Here is a 19,408-nt window from a genome sequence, read left to right on the forward strand (position 1 = left end):
ATATTGCCCAGGCTTGTCTGCAACTTCTGGGCTCAAGTGATCACCTGCCTCAGCCTCCCAAAGTGCTGGGATTACAGGCATGAGCCACCACACCTGGCCTCTGGGGTCTCATTCACGAGGACACTAACTCAATCATGAGGGTTCCACTCATGACCCAATCAACCCCCAAAGTCCCCACCTTCTAAAGCCATCACATTGGGGATGAGGATTTTAACATACGAATTTGGGGGAAACATAAACATTCAGAACATGGCACTCATTTATTCCTCATAACAATCATCACGGCATTTATCATATTGCTCAACAGACATGTGTTGAGCATCTACTACACACCAGATATATTCTGTTGTATATTCCAAATAACTTGGAAGTTACTCTTATGACAAAAACCCAGGGACTTTACAAAACCCTCTAACTGTTCACAGACACAAAGAGTGTTCCAAAATCAAAGAGCATCACAGGCAGGCGGAGAAAATCTTATTAGCAGGATAGTATTTCAGAGTGTACATTAAAGGAGAACAACTTCCTTTAAATATTCAGCATCATTCAGGAGCCATGAGGGATAGCAGCACCTGGGGCAATGGAGACAGCTGGCAAAGATTCTGCACATCAATTATGAACTTTGGACAATTGAAGATGGTGAGATAGTGCTTTCTCAGCAATAAATATAAATGCTCTTCCCCATAATGGAAGTGACGAGTACAACATGACTACATGAATCACAGGAGAAGCCCACAGGTGACATGGGCCAAGAAGATAAAAGAAATGTCACCAAAGGACCAGAGAAAGGACATTTACTTAAATCATGTCTAATTTACACTTTCCCCAATTTCTTAATGAGGAGATAGTAGAATTAATGCCAGAATCTCATTCCACGGTATTTGTATAACTTTCATTTTGTTTTGCCCAAGTGTTAAGCAAGCCAACTCTGGCACATTCTGTAGTTCCTTCTGTCATATGCTTATGAAGCCCCAGCTAGAGAACCCATGACAGCTGTTATCCAAGGTGGCCCCCAGGAGCCATGGCCTGAAAGATTCACACCCTTGTGCAGCCCCCTCCCATAATGAGTCTAGGATGGTCTGTGATTTGCTTAGTTAATAGAATGTGGGGAAGAGACAATTCTGGGCCTATGCTGTAAGAAGCCCGGTAGCTTCTGCTTTTGTCTTTGGAGAACCCTAAGCCACCGTGTAACAAAGTCTGGCTACCCTGCTCAGTGACCATCCGGAGAGACCATGCGGAGAGGCCATGTGAAGAGGGAGAGGCCTGAGATCGCACCGATGAGACAGGCCCCGCCACCCCAGCCTCCTGGCCACCCTCACCAAACAGCAGATGTGTGGGTGAGCCCTCCTGGACTCCTCAGCCCAGTTATGCCTCCAGGTGACTGCAGCCTCGGCCGAGGTCCTGTGGTGCAGAAGAACTCCCCAGCTGAGCCCAGCCAACACAGACAATCATGTCAGAAAATGAAACAGTGGTGGGTTTAATCCAGTGAGTTTAGGGGAGATTTGTGGCATGGCAAGAAATAATGGAAGCAGAACCCCTGGAGTTGGGTTAGAAATAGATTTGAACTGGGGTGATGGGGTGCCAGCCCAGCAGCTGCAGTCCTGCTCCCATGCCACTCTTCCATCACTGTTCCTTTACAGAATGTCGCCCTCTGGGCAGGAAAATGACAGTGACTGGGTGTCTGGTGTGTGCCAGCTGCATCTCTCTTTCATGCGAATTTAGTGAGACCAATTAGATGTGTACTTTTAACTGAATACAACCGTGTTTGCTTCTGAGGGCTCCACCTGCTTCTCACAGTGCTTAGTAATCGGTGAAATCTCGTCAGAAGAGGGTTGAAAGGATCATCTCCTGTACTGAGTGAAAGTAAAACACTTCTTCAGAGAGGCCTTTGCAAAGATAATTAATCGTAAAATCCAGTATGCAGGGTGAATATTAAAGCTAAGGACTATGTTCTCAGAAAGGAAGAATATAATTCATTTATTTAATAAATGAGTGAATAAATCAATGAATTTAATCTTTCTTTCTTTCTTTCTTTCTTTTTTTTTTTTTTTTTGAGATGGAGTCTGGCTCTGTCGCCCAGGCTGGAGTGCAGTGGTGCGATCTCGGCTCACTGCAGGCTCCGCCCCCTGGGGTTCACGCCATTCTCCTGCCTCAGCCTCTCTGAGTAGCTGGGACTACAGGCGCCCGCCACCTCGCCCGGCTAATTTTTTGTATTTTTAGTAGAGACGGGGGTTTCACCGTGTTAGCCAGGATGGTCTTGATCTCCTGACCTCGTGATCCGCCCGCCTCGGCCTCCCAAAGTGCTGGGATTACAGGCGTCAGGCTGCACCGAGCACACACAGCCCTGCTCCTCTTCAGGTGAGTGATTCATTGACATTATTTAGCTGGGAGGAGGTGGAGCCAGAATCTCAACCCATGTTAGCCTGACTCCAAAACCTGTATTCTTAATTCAGTGCTATGCTGCATCCTTCACAAGGTTTGTCTTTGAGTGGGTGAACCGTTTATTAAACTTTCTTCATGTCCATGATTGCCTGCAAACTTTTTCCTAGGTGGTTCACCCCAGACAGGGTCCCTCCACGCCATGGGACTCCTTTAATGTAGCTCTCTGTTCCCAGGCAGGAAGTGATTCCCTAAGACCCTCACTCCTTTTCTTGCCATTTCAATTCCAGCTATAGAAGAATGGACCGAGGAACCTTACTGCCACTCTGACCACATCCAGAGGCGTCTTGTCCCATACCCTCTGAAGGGCTTGAGCCCAGGAGTTCAAGACTTGCCTGGGTAATATAGCAAGACCCCATTCTCCACAAAAAGGGAAAAAAAAAAGACCAAAAAACATCCTATGATTAATGAAAAATAAATGGAAGATAATATAGACAAAGGGATGAAGGCAAGAAAAGCTTCAAATGAGAACTGTGATCTATGGAAAAGTAAAAGACCCATAATAGCCAAAATAATGTTGAAAGAGAATAACAAAGTTGGAAGACTTCCACTTTTTGATTTCAAAACTTATAACAAAGCTAAAATAACCAAGATAATGTGGCATTAGTATAAAGACAGATATAGAGATTGAATCTCATAATTGAGATTCAAGAAATAAACCCTTACTGTTATCATTAATTGATCTCTGGTAAAAATGCAAGGCAATTCAATGGAGGAAAGAACAGCTTTGCTAAAAAATGGTGCTTGGAAAATTGGATATTCACATGCAAGATAAATTAAAGCTCTTATCTCGTGCAATACACAAAAATTTACTCAAAATGAATCACAAAATCATAGACCTAAATGTCAGAGCTGTAACTATAAAACTCTGAGAAGAAAACATAGGAATAAGTTCTTATGGTTAAGGAAAGATTTCTTAGATATGACACCAAAAGCATGAAGGCTTCAGGTATTATATGTTTTTTGTTTGTTTGTTTGTTTTTTGAGACAAAGTCTCATCACCCAGGCTGGAGTGTAGTGGTGCAATCTTGGCTCACCACAACCTCTGCCTCCCAGGTTCAAGCGATTCTCCTGCCTCAGCCTCCTGAATAGCTGGGAATACTGGTGCCTGCCACCACGCCCGGCTAATTTTTGTATTTTTAGTAGAGACGGGGTTTCACCATGTTGGCCACGCTAGTCTCAAATTCCTGACCTCAGGTGATCCACCCGCCTCGGCCTCCCAAAATGCTGGGATTAGAGGCGTGAACCACCACACCCAGCCTAGTTTTCTTTATAAAGCATATTACTGGTGGTTGGTAAGACAGATTGTCATATTACATTCGGAAGACTTATTCTGTTCCTGTCTTTTAAAAGTTTTTTTGTCGTTTGTGTTTGTTTTTTAATCAAAAAATGTGGCACAAAAAAGTTGATAAATTGAACTTCATTGAAATTGAAAATGTTTGTGCTTCCTACACTGTTAATTAAGAAAGTAGAAAGATAAGACACAGACAGAAAATATTTTAAAAATCACATATCCCATAAGGGACTTGTATGCAGAATATGTGAAGAACTCTTACGACTCAATAATAGAAATACAAATAACCCAATTTTAAAATGAGCAAAAGATTAAAATAGATATTTCACCAAAGAAGCTATGAATGACCAATAAACATGTGAAAATATACTCAAGAATATAGGTTATTAGAGAAAGGCAAATTGAAACCACAAAGAAATACCTCTTACAATACACAAGAATGACTACGAATCAAAAAGGTGTAAGAATCGGTAATAATGTGGAGAAACTGAGCCCTTATGCACTGCTAGCAGGAGTGTAAAATGCTGCAGCCACTTAAGAAAACAATTGCTCAGTTACCTAAAATGTTAAACATAAATTCACCATAACTCAGCAATTCCACTTCTACATATCCACCCAAGAGAAATGAAAAGCTATGCCCACACACACAAACTGTACACAAATGTTCACAGCAGCATTATTCATAATAGCCCAAAACCCGACCCACATATTCATCAACTGGTTCGTGGATCAATAAAATGTGGAATACACCCGGAATACTAATATACAATGAAATTCTATTCAGCAGTTTAAAAGAATGAAGGATACATGCTACAGCACAGATGAACCTTGAAAACATTATTCTAAGTGAAAGAAGTATACCCAAAGACCGCATATTGTATAGCTCCGCTTATATTACATGCCCAGGAAAGGCAAATCCATAGAGAAAGTAGATTCGTGGTTGCCTGTGGCTGAAAGTGGAATAGAGAGTGGCGGCAAATGGACATGAGGTTTCTTTTTTCTTTTTTTTTTTTTTTTTGAGATGGAGTCTCGCTTTGTCGCCCAGGCTGGAGTGCAGTGGCGCGATCTTGGCTCACTGCAAGCTCCGCCTCCCGGGTTCACGCCATTCTCCTGCCTCAGCCTCCCGAGTACTTTTTGGAGCATAGATATGTCCTGGAATTAGATTTTGATGATAGCTGCACAACTCTAAATATACTAAAAGTTATTCAACTGTTCACTTAAATGATTAGACTTTACGATACATAAGCTATCTCTCAATAATGCTATTTTTAAAAATAATTAACTGGACATTTCTGGACATTCCAGAAATTAACAGTACAATATCTGAAACTGACAACTCATTGGATGTTTTAACAACAGATTGAATCAGCAACAGACAGTGATAGCGAATTCAAAATTAGTTCAACAGAAAATATATAAACCAAAGCACAGAAACAAACAAAAAAGAGCATTAAGAAAAGAACAGGGTGTAGGAGACACACAAGACTCAGTGAAATAGCCTAACATATGTTACGGACACAAGACTGGGACAGAAGCAATCTGGGAAAACACACTTGCCAAGAAGTTTTTGAAACTAATGAAAGAAGGATTAAAAACACACATACCTACCCATACACCTACCCACACATCATAAAAATGCTGGAAATCAATGACAAGAAAACGAATCTTACAAATGACCAGAAAAAAAAATTAACCACAAAGAAATAAAACTAAGATTAATGGTTGACTTTTCAGTTGAAATTGTAAAACAGAAAAGATATCTTTTTGATATCTTATTGCTATCCAAGAATTTGACCAACAGTTTAATTATCCTTCTATTGTAAAGGCAAAATAAAGACGTTTTCAGACAAAGACTGAAGAATTTGTTGCCAGCAGATACTTGCATTACAAGTAATACCAAAGAAAGTTATCCTGGCAAAAGCCAGTGGGGAGCATGGAACTTCAGGAGGGAATGTGGAGAACTAAAAAGGGTAAATATGTGGGTGCATATAAAACAATATTGAAGGTTTAAAACTACAATAATAATAATGTCCTGTATATGCTATATTTTAGAGATATGTATGTATGTATCTGTGTGTGTAGATATGCATATACAGAGAATTGAAATAGTGATGAATTTGGGGTTGGAATTATTTTTATTTTCTCCTCTATAATTGCCTGTATTTCCTCAGTTTTCCCTTTCCTCTTTAGAGTAAGAGTCTGATGGCTGAATGCCTGGAGGCTGACACCCTAGAGCACCACCTAAACAGCTTGAAGAAGGAGGTATGGCAGATGCAGAGGAAGGGCCGTGACACCTCCTGCCTGGCCCACTGAACTCTCCCATAAACAGGTTGTTCCTGCTGCTTCCTCATGAGGCCATTTCCTTTCTGTGAATGCTGATTTTCAATATGAGATCCCCTGTGTTTGTTTGGGGGTAGTGGAGGAGCATTTAGGACTTCATAAGAATGAGAAGGGGACACACACACACACGCATACATCTTTGTGCAGTTACTTCGTTTGCTAAGAGGCCTCAAATCCCCTATTAAAGGGAGAAGGGAGGTCTTCCATGAATGACACACACATAAACATGGGAATGACTGATTGTGACCAAACAGGACCCAGCTGGCCAGTAGCGTCCTGGAGGTCAGAGGACTTTGTTTTTTGCTCCCAGCGGCTGGAGATATAGTGGGCATTGTCTTGTTGTCATAGTCAGGAGGCCATGTCCTAGCCCTTGCCACTGATGTTGAACTAACTCGCTTTACTCACTAACTTCTCTATGCTTAGTGTCCCTACAATAAAATGGAAGCTGCTAAAAAGAGGCTGACATGGCTTTGGGCATGAAGAGGAAGAGGAGAGCGCACTGCTGCAGGGGCTGTTGCCTTAGACAGATCTGGCAGGGCAAGAAGTGAGGGGAGAGAAGGCAGGAAGGAACGGGAAAGGCAGACGCCACGCTGAGGCCGGGCCAGGGGAAGCCCCCAGGAGAGCATGCCCTCCAGAGAAGACAAGTTTGAACGTGGAGGGAAAGAAATGAAGAAGAGCGGTGCGACTGGAGATAGCAATGGAGGGGAATTTAAAAGAAAATGTGTGTGAAGTTTCTGCTACAGAAGGAGCAAGGCTCCCAGGAGTATGTAGAGAGGAGAGGAATAGGGTTGGGAGGGAAGGGAAAAGGGGAGAGCAGTACAAGGCTTGAGTGAGCTCAGGGCTGGACAATGGAGCAAGGAAGGGATGCGAGCAGTGTTGTAAGGATTAGAACTAGACAGAACCTGCTGGGTGGAACATGACCAACGGAGGACAGTGGGTTCCAAGGAGGCTCAACACAGGGACTCTTGCAAGTCCCCTGTCTTGGGGCTGGGAAAGGAGTCAGGGAGAAATTTCAGGTCATGTCAGGCTGAATAAGACCCTGCTTCAGTTCCAGGGACCTGGGGTTTTCTGATCAACAGGGAATTAAACCATGAAGTGCAGCACACTTGGTGTGAGTGTTTAAATGATTTGAGATGATTCAGTGGTACAGGGTAGATCACAACTACAAACTAGAAAAAAATCACAAAGTTGAACCTGTTCCTCCCCCTGCAGAAGAAACATGAGGAAGGGAAGGACTAAAGGGAGGTGCTGGGAGAAGACTTTGTGCCTTGGGGGAAAGTGAGAGGCAGGGAGGTGATCCACTAGTGACCTTTGGAGTCAAATATTTAGAGACTCGGGGTGAGAACACGGGTGAGTGCTGCAGATACATCTGGGCCAAATTGGAATTGGGTACAGACATGGGAACTGGTCATCTTTAGTGCAAGAAAGAATGAAATGATCAGTAGAAGGTGCAAGACACTGCCTATTAGGTTGGTAAGTTTAGTGACGATGTAGGGCAAAAGAGAAAATCCCACTATATATTTCTAGCAAAATACTAGAAAGGGGATGATCTACGGGAGAGAAGCCCTTGTCAGGGTGTGGTGGCATATAGTTTGAGAAACACAGAGGGAAAACTAAGGCAGTGAGAATGGGGGAATTGTAGTTTAGAAAGAGTCAAGAGGCCAAGTGAAAGAAATTCAAGCAAAAGAACAGAACCCGGCCTTGACTATTTCCAGGCACTGGCAATGGGAGGGAGGAGGCAGCATTAGGAGATGAGGAAGGCGGATTAACGGGAAGCCCAGAGAAACTGCAGGTGATGGGCATGTTTCTTAAGAGAGTAGGAGAAAAGAAGAGGGCTGCTGGCCATGCGGAGGCTAGAGAAGAGTCACAAAGAAAGGCAGACACACAGCAGTGCTGTGTGGTCGTAAACAAGGGAGGCAGGGCTGACTGGCTGAGCAGAGCAGCAGACTGAAGGAATTCACAGTACAATGCCTCAGAGTCCTTTTATCTCCCTCTCCTGCCCCACCCTCTTCCCGTCCCCCTGCAGGCACACAAAGCTTATCTGTTACTGAGGCATCCCTTAAGGTCTGCCTACATTGCACTTTGCCCTCCTAAAGGACTCTCCAGGGTCACAGCTGGAGAGTCGCTGTCTGGGACACAGCTAGTCTCCACTTCTGCACCTGCCCAGCTCCCTTACTGGCCTGTGCACTGACCAACCCCAGCCAAGAGCCGACTCCCCAACTAGTGGTGTTTGGAAGAGAAATTTCATCTAGTGTTCAGGTTAGTCAATGGGCGAGTAGAGGTGCCCTTTAGTCAGCTTACGTGAGTTCTGAGGCTTACACAATTTGGGCAGTCCTATTTTATTTTATTTTACATTACTTAATTTAATTAATTTATTTATTTTAAGACAGAGTTTCAATCTTGTCACTCAGGCTGGAGTGCAAAGGCGTGATCTCTGCAAACTGCAACCTCTGCCTCCTGGGTTCAAGCGATTCTTCTGGCTCAGCCTCCCGAGTAGCTGGGACTACAAGGCATGGACCACTACACCAGATTAATTTTGTATTTTCAGTAGAGACAGGTTTTTCACCATGTTGGCCAGGCTAATCTTGAACTCCTGACCTCAGGTGATCCACCTGTCTTGGCCACCCAAAATGCAGGGATTACAGGCATGAACCACGGCACCTGGCCTGGGCAGTCCTATTTAAGAAAAAAGAATATAGGCCAGGTGTGGGGGCTCATGCCTCTAATGTCAGCACTTTGGGAGGCTGAGGTGGAAGGATCAATTGTGAGGAGTATGAAACCAGCCTGGACAATATAGCAAGACCCTATCTCTTAAAAAAAAAAAAAAAAGGCTGGGTGAGTGGCTCACACCTATAAACTCAGCACTTTGGGAGGCCAAAGTGGGAGGATCACTTGAGTCCAGGAGTTCAAGATATGCCTGGGTGACACGGTGAGACCCTGTCTCTACAAAAAAATTTAAAAATTAGCCAAGTGTGGTGGCACGTACCTGTGGTCCCAGCTACTCAGGAGGCTGAGGTAAAAAGATTACATGAGCCCAGGAGGTTGAGGCTGCAGTGAGCCAGGTTCACACAACTCCAGTCTGGGCAGCAGAGTGAGACTCTATCTCAAAAAAAAAAAAAACACCCCCCCAAAAAAAACAAACAAAAAAACTCAGCTGGGCATGTTGGTGCATGCCTGTAGTCCTAGCTACTTGGGAGTCTGAGGTGGGAGGATTGCCTGAGCCCAGGAGTTCAAGGCTGCAGTGAGCTAGGATCATGCCACTGCATTCCAGCCTGGGTGACAGAGTGAGACCCTGTCTAAAAAATAATTTTAAAAAATATGAAATTACAAATACAAAATTATGTACCAAAGAGAATATTTGTAAGAAAGAATGAGAAAAGAAATCACAACAAATGACAAACATTAAAAAGGACAAGTAACAACATCACAGAATTCAGAAAAATGTCATAACTGTTTCATTAACTAATTGCCTGGCATGCCTCTATAATGTTTTTGATTGTGTCCTTATGGTAGATAGAATAATGGCGCTCAAAGATGCCTGCACCCTTATCCCCAGAACATGTGAATATGTTTCCTTATATGGCAAAAGGGACTTTGCAGATGTGATGAGGGTACAGAACCAGGAGATGGGGAGTGTCCTGAATTATCCAGGCAGGCCTAGTCTAATCACATGTATCTTAAAATTAGAAAAACTTTCCTGGGTTTGATCAGAGAAAGAGACATGATGTGGAAAAAGGGTCAGTTGCTAAGTTGCTGGATTTGAAGATGGAAGAAGGGGCTGTGAGCCATGGATTGCCATGGCATCTAGAAGCTGGAAGAGGTGAGGAAACTGATCCTCCCTTACAGCCTCCAGAAGGCAGCCTCCACTGATTGGGCAGAGTTGATATCGCTTGGCCCACAGTGGTCTTGTCCTGCCTCTCTGCTGCAATGTAACTCTTTAATCTTGCCTGAGTGGCAAGGATTGAGGCTGTTCATTTTCCTTGCGGTAACTCTGGAGGGGAAAAAGTGGACTTTGGCTAGAAGAGAATGGGTGGGCAGCAGGTTTCCAGAGTTATAGTGAGATCTGATTGTGTTAGTCCATTTTGTGTTGCTACAAACGAATCTGAGGCTGGGTAATTTATGAAGAAAAAACGTTTGTTTGGCTCATGCTTCTGAAGGCTGTACAAGCGTGGCACCAGCATCTGCTTCTGGTGAGGTCTCAGGAAGCTTCCAAGCATGGTAGAAGGTGAAGCGGGAGCCAGCATGTCACACAGCAAGAGGGAGCAAGAGAGAGAGGAGGTGCCGGGCTCTTTAAACAACCAGCTCTTGTATGAACTAAGAGTGAGAATCACTCATTACCGAGGGTACCAAACCAGTCATGAGGGATCCACCCCCATGACCAAACACCTCCCACTAGGCCTACCTCCAACATTGGAGGTCACAGTTCTTTTTTTTGTTTTGGTTTTTGAGACGGAGTCTTGCTCTGTCAGCCACTCTGGAGGGCAGTGGTGCGATCTCGGCTCACTATATCCTCTGCCCCTTGGGTTCAAGTGATTCTCCTACCTCAGCTTCTGGAGTAGCTGGGATTACAGGCATGCGCCACCACGTCCAGCTAAATTTTGTATATATATATATTTTTTTTAAGAGATCTGAAATGATTTTATCTGTATTTCCTTCACTTTAAGCCAATCATGAAATTTCACAGTGATTTCTGGGGTGGAGGCAGAAGGAAGGGAGTGTTAAGAATCATTGGGGCTCTGGCCTAGTTGGCCCACAGAGGTGCAGGCAGGGTGGGCCCTCACTGGGGCAGCTGGAGGAGCACGGACTGCCCTGCCGGCAGATTGGTGATGTTCCAAGAGCGAGAGAGCTGGTACGTGATGTCCTCCGCAGCTTCCAGCTTGCACAGCTCCATCAGGCCGTCCCCTGCAGTGGCCAGTGAGTTCTGGCCCTCTCTGCATCCTGCTGAACCACCTGTTTGGCTTCCACTGCTTCTGTGAACTCCTTCCCGAAGGTCAGATGTGTCAAAGACACATTGTCCAAGATGAGCCCAAAGCTGGCTGCTCGCTCCGTAAGGCCATCGCTCACCTGCCTGGAGACCAGCTCTCTCTGGGTGATTAGTTCTCCAGCATCAAAGCGAGCCACCACTGACTTGAGGATCTCGGTAGTGATGGATGGCAGCACACGCTCATCATAGTCTTCTCCGATGCTAGTGAAGATGGGAGGAAGCTGGCTAGTGACAGCACCAAAGAGGATGCACAGTATGATGTTGACATTCTGTAAATCTTTGCTACCAGTGATGACTGGCACATTACGTGGTTGAGAACGGTGGTCAAAGATAATTGGTTTCTGTACCCATGGTATGAGAAAGTGAGTCCCTTACCCTACCACAACGTCCTGTACTCCACAGAATCAGTCAAAGATGACAGTTCTGTGCCCAACATCCACGTTATATGAGGCAGAGTTCACCATGCCTTCTGCAACAGCTAAGGCCAGCCCAAACTTGCCGACGGACTCAAACACTTGGCAGCTATGTTTTCTTCTGTTGAACCCTCTCACACCTGTTTCCACTCTGAATTCCACATCTAATTTTTGTATTTTTAGTAGAGACAGGGTTTCACCATGTTGGCCAGGCTGGTCTCAAACTCCTGACCTCAAGTGATCTGCCCGCCTCAGCCTCCCAAAGTGCTGGGGTTACAGTTGTGAGCCACTGCGCCCGGCCTGGAGGTCATATTTCAACATAAGATTTGGAAGGGACAAAACATCCAAACCATATCACTGATTTTGACAAGAGACCCATCAAGTAACTTTTTTTTAGGACAGGGATGATAAAAGAATCCTTTTGATAGAAAAAGTATTACTTCCTTCCTCCATCAGAAGAAGACAGGTGTGTCACATGAGCTGTCAACATTGGTGAAGCAATTACACAAGGGGACAAATGGTGTTACACAGGAGTGTTCACAGCTTCCCACCTCTCCTTGTACAGGAGACTCTCACAGATGTTAATCTAGCCTGACCTTGCAGGAGGAGGCCACTCTGGAGGCCAAGCCCACCCCAAACCTGCTCTCAGAGGAGCACCTGGTGCCCAAACAAAGGTCCATAGGCCTTCTGGGGCCGTGAGGGATGGTGTAATTGCTCTGTCCCGGGGACAAGTAATTCCCTGACCCATTTAGATCCTCTTCTAGTAAGTCTGGATGTCAGACATACAGACAGAGCTAAGTTATAAGGTCTGCTGGCTGGGCTGCTGCCTAGGGGGCTGCCATATTCAAAGACACCAGAACATTATTGGAACGAATCAAACATCAGGTGAATTTTAAATTGCCTCCTTTCCTACCAAAGCAGTCATCACCCTGAGGTGGAGACTTAAAACACTCCTTGACAATGCAGACTAGTATCTGTACGGTGCTCAGGGACACTCACATGCCTGTCACACAGGGCCACTCCAGCCAACCCAAACCTGAGGACAGCCCATTGAAGTTGGCAGACAGAGCCAGAAATGGAATAATATGTGGCTTAGGGCTGTTTGCAAGGAAGAAATGTACTGTTTTATTATGTAAACACTTAAACATGCCTTCCAAGAAGTTGTGTGGTTTGGAAAATTACACAGAATAAATTACTTATTTTGACCATAAAGACCATAGTACACATTTAAAAGAACATCACTTGCCAACAAGCACGTGAAAAAGTACTCAACATCATTAATCATAAGGCAAATGCAAAGGGAAACCGTAATGAAACATCACTTTACACTCAGGATGGCCGCTATCACATAAACAGAAAATAACAAGTGTTGGCAAGGCTGTAGACAAATGGGAACCCTGGACTCAGGTGGTAGGAATGTAAAAATGGTGTAGCCATTATAGATAACGATATGGCAATTTCTCAGAAAATTGAAATAGAATTACCATATAATTCAGCAACCATTTCTGGATGTATATCGAAAAAGAACTGAAATCGGGGTCTTGAAGAGATATTTGTACACTGATGTTCACAGCAGCACTATTCACAATAGACAAAATGTAGAAGCAACCCAAATTTCATCAATTGATGAATGGATAAACAAAACATGGGACATACTACAATAGAATATGAGTCAGCCTTAAAAAAAGGAAATTCTAACACATGCTACAATATGGATGAACCTTGAGGACATTATGCTAAGTGAAATAAGCCAGTCACAGAAAGACAAATTTGAGGTATAGTAGTCAAGCTCATGGAAGCAGAAAGTAGAATGGTGGTTGCCAGGGGCTGTGGGCTGAGGGGAATGGGAGTTGTTTAATGGGTAGAGTTTCCATTTTTAAAAGATGAAAAACCTCTGGAGATTGGCTGCACAACGATGAAAATATACTTAACATTATTGAGCTATACACTTAGAAATGCTTAAGACGGTAAAATTTGTTATTTGAATTTTACCAGAATTAATTAATTAATTAATTTTTCAATCCTGCTCCTTCTGTATATTTTACCACAAATTAAAAAAAGAACATCACCAAATAAATGTTGATCAAATATTTAAAGAATATTTAAATTGAATTTAAATTGAAAGGGAAGCCAAAATAGTAGACTGGTTGGGGTGTCTCAGTCCTGCCCTGTGCATGGCAGCCACAGTGCACTCAGAGAGAAGGCAGGACAGGGAAGCTGTGAAGCAGGAAGGACCCCGAGGAAACAGAAGCTGTGAGGAGGAGAAGCAGCAGAAAGAAAGGAAACAAAGGAAAGTAACATCAGTAGTTGATATGGTTTGTCTGTGTTCCCACCCAAATCTCATATTGAATTGCAGCTTGCATGATGCTACATATGTAGGGGGGACCTGGTGGGAGGTAATTGAATCATGGGGGCAGTTTCCCCCACTGTTCTCGTGGCAGTGAATAAGCCTCATGGGATCTGATGGTTTTATAAGGGGAAACCCCTTTTGCTTGGTTCTCATTCTCTCTCTTGCCTGCCACCATGTAAGACATGCCGTTTGCCTTCCACCATGTTTGTGAGGCCTCCCCAGCCACATGGAACTGTGAGTCCATGGAACCTCTTTTTCTTTGTAATTTACCCAGTCTCAGGTATGTCTTTATCAGCAATGTGAACACGGACTAATACAGTAGTTTAAAAGCACTACAAAAACGAAGAAAAAGATAACCATGTCAATTAAACTGCATTTGATCCCAACCTGAGTTCTGAACTATATTTTAATCTCTAGGAGGTCAGGGCCCTGGCAGTTGAGATTTTTGCCTTCCTTCTCTCCCATGCCTGCTTCAGAAGTGCCCCTGTTTAAGGTAACCTGGAGCCTGTGCTTACAATCCAAGAGAGTGATCCTCCAGCTTTCATGTACATACAGATCACCCAGGAGCTTATGAAAATGCAAATTCCCATTCAGTAAGTCTGTGGTGGGTCTGAGCTTCAGCATCTCACAAGCTCCCAGGTGAGCTGATGCTATGGGTCTGCAGTCCATACTTGCAGTAGTAGCAGGACCTAAGAAATCCAACTAACCAGACAGAAAATTGGCAGTACACAAACAGACTGGCATGGAGGAGATGATCTTGTCAATAAAAACAACTTCATGGTGCTAGGAAATAAAACAAATAATCAAAGAGATATGTGAAATGACTCACATTATAAATTGTTGTTTGAAGTCAATATGCAGGCCAGGCACAGTGGCTCCCACCTGTAATCCCAGCACTTAGGGAAGCTGAAACAGGAGGATCATTTGAGGCCAGGAGTTCGAGACAAGCCTGGGCAATATAGCAAGATGCCATCTCTACAAAAAAATAAAAAATTAGCCAAGTGTGGTGACATGTGCCCTGTAGTCCCAGCTACTTGGGAGGGTGAGGCAGGAAGAACACTTGAGCCCAGGAGGTCAAGGCTACAGTGAGCCATGATTGTCCCACTGCACTTCAGCCTGGGCAAGGGAATGAGAACTTGTCTCAATCAAATGATAATAAATAAATAAATTTGTATATATAATGGCCAGGGATGGTGGCTCACACCTGTAATCCCAATGCTTAGGGGGGCTGAGGCAGGAGGATCACTTGAGGCCAGGAATTTCAGATGAACCTGGGCAACAAAGTGCGACTCTGTCTCTACCAAAAATAAATTTAAAAAGTGTCTGGGCATGGTGGCACACACCTGTAGTCCCAGCTATTTGGGGGGCTGAGGCGGGAGGATTGCTTGAGCCCGGGAGTTCGAGACTGCAGTGAGCCATGATCATACCACTGCTCTCCAGCCTAGGTGACACAGTAAGACCCTGTCTCTTAAAATAATAATAATAATTTTTTAAAGTCAATATACATTTGAGGGTGAGATAGTTCCTTCCTAGGAAAAGGATGTGGGGAGGACATACAGATATATTTAGTCTTCAAAGGAGTCAAAGCACAAGCTTTGGAACCCGGTCACTGAGATTATGGGAAGAGAAGAGTGGGCAACTTGAAGTTGAAGCAACAGAGTCTAAGTAAAAGGGGGTAAATGGTTAAAAAAACAAAAAACGATAATCTTTGGGATAGAAACTCTTGGAGATAACAGGATTATATTTAATTATGTGTGTGTGTATACATACATATATATACATACACACATGATTATATTTAATCATGTGTGTACACACACATATATACACACACGCATAATTAGATATATATCATCATCCTACTATCTCCAAGATACACATACACACACACACACACACACACACACATTAATAGCAGAACTGACCAGAGGATAAAGAGAAAAAAGCAGGTAAGGGGAATGTAATATAAGAATACTGAATTTCTAAGATGCAGGCAAGTGATGCCTATAAAACCGTTGGCGTTGTTCAGTGAAGGGAGATGTTTGGTGAATTTAACTCACATTTGCATAAGTTTTGCTGTTTACAAAATGATTTCAAAATTACAACTTCATGTCAAGGTGCCTGTGAGGAAGGCAGGGCAGGGCTTATCCCAAGTTGAATAAGGGAGTCGGGGGCAGGGCAGTTCTTATTATCCCTTTTGCAAATGAGGAAACTGGGGCTCTGGGGTGTGTTCCAGTTCATGAAATCAATTAATGATGGAACTTTTTATTTTTTTTTTTGGAGGCAGTCTCACTCTGTCCCCTAGGTTGGAGTGCCATGGTACGATCTCTGCTCACTGCAACCTCCACCCTCTGGGTTCAAATGATTCTCGTGCCTCAGCCTCCCAAGTAGCTGGAATTACAGGTGTGTGCCACCACACCTGGATGATTTTTGTATTTTTAGTAGAGACGGGTTTTCGCCATGTTGGCCAGGCTGGTCTTAAACTCCTGACCTGAAGTGATCCACCCGCCTTGGCCTCCCAAGGTGCTGGGATTACAGGCATGACCCACCATGCCTGGCCAGAACATCTTTTCTTTTCCCTTATTCTGATTCTGCCTGTCATGTAGCTAGATACATGATGCAAGTTGTTTTTTCACAGAATTCATGGGGACAAAATGAGGCTATATGTTTTAAATTCTTTATGAAACAAATCAGGTATTATTCACAAAAGCCTCCTCATTGGCCCTGGCGTGGGGCAGGCCTCCAGAGGAAACTCAGATAGCCAAAGTCACAGTTTATGAATTCAAGAAAGAGAAGTCAGCTGCTATCTTCAGGGGGCCATAAATGAAAATTGGCCTTTATGCTTCCTGGGACTTGGTCATCAGATCCAAGAGGTCAGAAGGTTGCTAGACACAGATCAGAGTTGAGAGCTGCCATCAGCCCAGGTCATAAGTACACACAGTACCCTCTTCCAATATTTAACAGGACACAGTGGCCTCTGAGTTAACTGCCTATCTTATCAATACATGTGTAGTGCCAGTATTGCCTGTGGTTTTATAGTTTGACTCTTTGGAACTTACACAGATCCAGGAAAATTATTTCAAACATTACATGAGGGATTTGGATATGTCTCTTTATGTCAGTTTCCAGCTGGAGATTCAGTTTGTTATATCGATGTTTCAAAGAGGTTCGGGAGGTGTTGCAGGGAACTTTTCCCAGCCCCCTTCAAATTGTGCCACCTGAAAAGCCCCTGTATGCAAGAGGGGTTCCCTACACATTCCTCCTGTCCTGCCCAGGTTGTGCCCAGGACACCAATATCTGAAGTGTGAGGGCAAGAGTCTGATGGCTCAACAAACAGAACATGGCAACCACACTAAGAATTTGAATTAATGTTGTCCACGTTCCCTGAATTTATTGTTCTTTTTAATGGAAAAATCATGGGTCTGCATTCCAAGGGTCCTAGTGGCTACTGGGTCATCTCTGCTTCCATCACCCTTGGGATGAGCTATATAATTAACTATGGAGATATGATAAGAAAATTAATAAATGCTGAATAGCATTTAATAAAACTCAATATTCATTCATGATTTAAAATTCTTGGTTAACCAAGAGGAATAGAAGAGAGCTTCACTACCTTGATATGGAATAGTTACTAAACACTTTTACTATGTATCTTATTGGAGAAGCATTAGAATCAATGTCATTAAAATAAAAAATAAAGATTTTATTGCTGGCACTATTATGGAGAAGTTGGTTAGATAAAATCCTCCTGGTATACAGCACCCAGAAATACTAAATTTTTAAGAGTGTCATTTTTCATGCAGGATTGAGCTGGTAGAAAAGTAAAGGAAGTCTCAAGAGGCCAAAATTTATAAGACTATGCTAAGCCAGAGGCATGAGAAAGGGGAGTCATGATCATCCTGCGGGTTTTCTGGACTCCTGTAGGCCTGGGGCCTGGATTTGAATGGTAGAACAGGGCACAAAGCCCAGAGCCTAACCAGATCATAGACTGTAAACTCAAGATCCCCTAAGAGTGACATCCTCAGTAGAAACCATGGAGGGAGACAGGTCTATCCCAGGCCTTCTCAGCCTTGGCTCTGGGTAGAGCAAAAAGAAAAGTCTCCTTTGAAATTCTTAACAACAGGCCTGCGATCAAGAAAGTTTGGGTCAGGGTTCTCACTATTTGTGTGGCCAGTAGACCCCAAGCTTATGGTGGTCCCAGTTAGTTCTGTCCTCAGGTTCCTGGCAAAAGCAAAAATAAATCCTCTAGAGGAAAACAATTTCAATCTCAACAAACCCCAAAGAGAAGGTTCCAAATGAGTTCATAGTACAAAATAAAAATGGAAATCAGGAACATGACAAGAATGCCTAGGACATCTAAGTGTTTGTAAACAGTATCCCCTAGAATTGTGCAGTATACAACCCACACAACTGTATGCATCAGTTCTGAGACTATCTTCTTTCATGGCTACTACTCAGCATTATGCTGGATGGCCAAGAAAAACCAGTAAGACACAAAAAATTAAGGTTTGTAAAGATTGGAAAGGAAGGAGCAAAACTCTCACTATATATAGATGATATGTTTGTCTAACTAGACATTCCAAAGGAATCAACTGATAAGCTTTTATAACTATTAAGAGAATTCCATAAGGTAACCAGGCAAAATATCAAAACATGAAATAGATTTTCTATTTATTGGGGGAAAAAATCAAGTAGAAAAGGTAAACATTATAGTGGAAATTGGCTCAGGAATAGGAAATAAATACAAAAGGACACAGAAATGGACATGTGTAAGTGGGAATTTAGTACATGATAGAGGTGACATTTCAAACAAATAGGAAAAAGATGGACTTTTCAATAAATACATTGAAATAATGTATTGCAGTACATTGAAATAATGTATTGCAATAAGTGCCAGGTGAATAAAGACTAACTTTTTAAATAAAAGTATTACAGGAGGGTGCGCCAAAGTAGCTTCATAATCTTGGAAGTTGAGAAATCTTTTAAAAATCAGCCTCAAAGAGTAATATCCAGAAAGAGGGAAACTGACAGATTCAACTACATCAAACTGACAACAACAATAATAGTAAAAATTTCTGTTGGCTAAAAAGTATGATTTAAACAAGGCTTAGAGAGAATATTACACACATATCAAATAATTGGCATTGAGAATAAATAACAAACTCCTACAAAGAAGTAAAAAAATCCAACATAAAATAAGCTAAGGATATGAATAAGTAATTTAAGAAGAGAAATACAATGGCCAAGAGGGGTCCTATAAAAAGAATGCTCAACTTCATTAATAATCAGGGAAATTAAAATATTGAAATAACGGGTTGTTATTTCATAACTCAATGGAAAAAATGATAAAATACTGAATAAACAGGCAAGCATTGTTTGGAGTGTGGAGGAACAGTAACTATCCTTCTCTGCTGGTGGGAGTACAGTTGGTTCGGGCACTGTGGAGGGCTGTTTGGCGCCAAAAATTGAACCACATATATCCTGTGATGTGGCAATTCGACTTCTCAGTAGTTCCTCTAGTGCAATACTTGCACATGTCTACAAGCAGACAAAACACAGTGAGGTTCGTTGGTAAGACTGAAACATTG

The 19,408-nt window shown here is 43.0% G+C and overlaps 1 protein-coding gene and 1 pseudogene across 3 annotated transcripts in view; both read right to left on the reverse strand.

The window, feature by feature from the left end:
• The window catches only part of NR1I2 (nuclear receptor subfamily 1 group I member 2), a 38,208-nt gene that overhangs the window by 15,367 nt on the left and 3,433 nt on the right, over positions 1-19,408 (reverse strand). The gene's annotated exons all lie outside the window — the stretch shown is intronic.
• LOC115832076 lies at positions 10,697-11,408 on the reverse strand (annotated as a pseudogene).

Source organism: Nomascus leucogenys, chromosome 21 (assembly GCF_006542625.1).
Source record: "Nomascus leucogenys isolate Asia chromosome 21, Asia_NLE_v1, whole genome shotgun sequence".
NCBI lineage: Eukaryota > Metazoa > Chordata > Mammalia > Primates > Hylobatidae > Nomascus > Nomascus leucogenys.